This window comes from Corvus cornix, chromosome 5 (genome assembly GCF_000738735.6).
Source record: "Corvus cornix cornix isolate S_Up_H32 chromosome 5, ASM73873v5, whole genome shotgun sequence".
In the NCBI taxonomy this organism is placed as follows: domain Eukaryota; kingdom Metazoa; phylum Chordata; class Aves; order Passeriformes; family Corvidae; genus Corvus; species Corvus cornix.
The window spans coordinates 32739517-32743458 of NC_046335.1; positions in this window are offsets into that span (position 1 = coordinate 32739517).

A 3942-nucleotide genomic window follows, 5' to 3' on the forward strand; every position below is an offset into this window, starting at 1 on the left:
CATTGTAAGAAGTCAAGCCTCATTGTCCTCTTACTAAGAGCTAACTGTCTCCATGAAAACAAAGTTTCATGACTGCTGCTGTCGTGATTTGAGCAGCAGACGTAAACAGGGTCATCTCCAGCCATAGTGGGTGGATGTTTAGTTTATAGCGCTGAGGTTAAGAGTGAAAGCGTGTGACTAAGAGCAGAAAACAGAGGAGTCTTTGTATACATCAAGAGCCCTGAGGCAAAACACAGAGAAGGAGAATGCTGACACAGACTTTAATGGAGAAAGAAAAGAGTCCATTATGAATGTTACAGAGAACATAATTCATTTAAGAGAAATCAAGATTTAAAGGACTTATAGAAGGGAATATGAATACTGATGTCAGTGCGTCACGCCTGGTGGTTTGTTGTCAGACTCTGTAGAGTTAGGGTACCATGCATCATGTCAGGTAGAAGACTCACTATCAGAAATTATTGTCACCTCTTTTTTTGATTCCTGTTGGAAACAGGTTTCTTTCAGTTCAAGCCTCTTGACAGAAACCAGTCATATGAACAATGAAACAACTGCAGCTCTTGCATTTTAACACCAACCTCCCAAATCTGTCAAAAATTGCTTTCAGGACGCTTTTTCCTCCCCATACCCCATCTCTTCATAACTAGAAACAGGAGGCAGGGCACAAGCAAAAGAAGGAAATGTCAGAATTACTCAAGTATGAGAGCACAAGGAGAAAGCTGGTTAGTAGAGTTGCTTCCAAGCTTGCATATACATTGTGGAGACTGAGGACAAGCACATTTACTGCACCATAAAACAATGTTATGAGTGCTTGAAAAATGTTCCCCAATCCATACACTATAGTGGCTTCTAAACTTCAGCAGCCAGTCATGAAAATAGAGTGCTTTGTGCAGTAGCTTGCGCAACCAAAGAACTTTCTTGTCCTCAGAGTGCTTTATTATTTTTAACGAGACAGGCTGAGCACTTCTTGATAAACATTTTTTCCTTGAAGCAGTAATCCTACTTAAACTTTTTACCTTTTCCTACGGCATGCAGCTAGGAAGTTAATAACAAAACTCATTTTCCCTTAAAGTGCTAGTCATGTTAGTACAGAAAGTGAGGGACATGTGATTGTCATGAAAGGGGCCACAGCTGGAAATAAATTGAAAGTGCCCTGTTAGTATGCAGGCTTAGTACTTTAAGAAGAAAGTTTTCTGAAGCACATTTTCTAGGATATCCAGTTTCTCTCAAACTAACAATTAAAAAGAAAAAATTAAAAAGTAATAATGTTGCAATAGGAATGTTCCAGCCTGTACTGTTTGGTCCTGATGCCTAACCCTGAGTCTACTTTGCCACAGGCAAGTTATGGCCAGCCGGTCATGATAGAGCCAAACCAAAGAGCCAAGAGTAATTCAGGAGGTCTCAGAGGAAGGGAGGCTGATCATACATCTGCACACTTGCCTTTGCTTTGTGAAAGGTGCAATGCATCCTGCTGCTTTGGCAAATGCTTCTGGGGTAGCATTACAAACCGTTCATTTTTGAAAGCCATTCTTCTCTTTGGTGCAAGAATTATTAAAGCTTCTGAGAGTTTAATTAATGGTGAGAATTTAGCCACATGAAAATGAGAAAACCAGGGCCAACCCACCCATCTAAGTCAATCTCACGTCTGTCCCCTTGTATCAGTGTGTTACAACAGGCTCTTTCACAGTCACATGAGGCTGACCAGGGGACACACTTCTCACTAGATCTAATACAATGAAAAGAAAAACTGTCTTTTTCCCCCTGTGGTCTTAGATGCACATGTAGCTTTTCATACCACACACATCATGTGTTCATGGAATGAAAGGCCCTTTTGTAACACGCACACACCAGTCAAGGCAACTTAACATCGGGTAGGATTGTTAACTTGGTTCCCTAAAGCCTCCCATGCACACTGCAGCAGCACTGCACTGGAGGAACGATGTGGTTGAAGGAATTTGACCAGCTATATTATAAATAACTCACAATACACGTATCACCATTGCTGCTCCACCCAGGTTAACTACCTTTACTTAGTGGAGGTAGTTTTTCCCAATAGGAACAGAGAAAAACTTGAAGACAGGTCTGATGATTGCTGTGCTTGGGATGGCCAAGACGTTCACATGTCTGTATTTCAAGGAGTCATTACCACCCTACAAGTACTCTCAAACGTGGCCACCTTCCTCTGCTGCCTTTATGTCAGAAGACCAGTAAGAACCATATTTCCTTAATAGGATTACCAAGCAATGAGCCTTTATTCTTTAGGCCTCGGTGCCTTTGAATGTACCTGTGTAGGCAGCAGGTAAGCAGTCATCAATCAAAGATTACATTTTGAAAATTTGGAGGATGTACCTCATGTGTATCTTAACAAGATCTATTTGATTTGAAGCAGCAGCTTAACTGCGCAGTTCCAAGCAGCAACAGTTCTCTGTCCAAGCATGGAAATATATCTTCTTGAAAGACTATTTTATAAATCAAATTATGCTCAAGGAAAGCAGTCCAATCTCAAAAGGAAATCTTGTTCTTCTTGCAGGGCCTGGTATAAGGGTGCACATAAAATGATCTACCAGATATTTTCAAAGTTGAACAACCCAAGTTGTATCACTGATTTAGGTAACTCCAGAACGGGCCAGCTGTGTAAATGCCCTTCATCCCTTAAAAAATAAAACAAGGAACACAGACAAATTTAACAATTTTATTAAAAATTGTACCAGTTATTAGAAAAAAAATCCAAGTATTAAAGTATTAAAAAGCACCAAAGAAGAAAGCACAAAGCAAATATACTGCACAGATACAAAAAAGGAGCTCTGCCCAGTCACCATTGGTACAGGCAGGAGTCCTGGAGGCACACAACCAGGATAAAAAAAATGCTACATTCTCACTGGGTCTCAGTCCATGGCAAAGAAGGTGTGTGCACTTCAGGACTAATCCAGACAGAAATCTCACAGGAGAGCATCAGGTTTACTTCTGCAGCAGGACAATGTCATACTCTGCTGAAAATCAGAAGGCATGGGGAAACCCTCCACTGAGAGGAAGTTTATTAAGTACATAGCAAATTCTAGCTCATCTTACCCTTTTTGTTTTCCAGATGAAGGATTCTGAAATTTGTTGTTGTTGTTTTTTAAATATCCCACTGAAGGAGAACAGTCATGCAGGAAGCAGGGGGGGAAGGAGGGGAAGAAAATGTGAATCCACATTTCACAGTATTCTCATCAGCGAATTTCACCTAGAAACATGGGAGACTGTACTACATACCATGGAAGAGAACAGAAGAGAGCCATGATTATTTTAACCAAAAAAACCCAACATCTACATACCCAAACTCAAATTTAGTGGCAGGATTTTCAAATGCACCCAGTGGAAACAGACATACATATCCTGTGGGTTGTTTTAAAATTTCCCTTTTACAAGCCTAACTTCTGACATGTATTTAAGGAGATACTGACAATGTCATCTTTCCATCACACCAATCTCTCCCCATTTTGTCATCAAATACTCCTTTCAGGATAGTCTCATCTAAAACTGAGTTGAGGAATTGGTGATGATGCTCTCCTGGAGCCATGTCCACAAACTGGGGAGACTCCTTTAGATTTAAGAATAACTTTATACATGCAAAATTTCCATAATAGATTTTAAAAACAGTTTAAGAATCTACCCTTCCCACCCCTCTGTTCCCCAAAGGCAGCAAAAAGTCTGAAGACAGAACTGAAACATGGCTTTAAAAAACAGCCCACAGACATTAGGTTTCGCTTCCCAGAAACCAACTTCCAGCATGGGATTCGCAGGAAGAGACCCTCCTTTCTGTGGCTAAGGGGGAAGGTGAGGCACATGGAAGAAAGAAGGGTAGGGGATGCCAGACTGCATTCAGTTCAAGAACACACACACACACACTCTCACACACACACATAATTACATTCCAGTGCATTTGATGTGTTTGGTCTTTTCTGC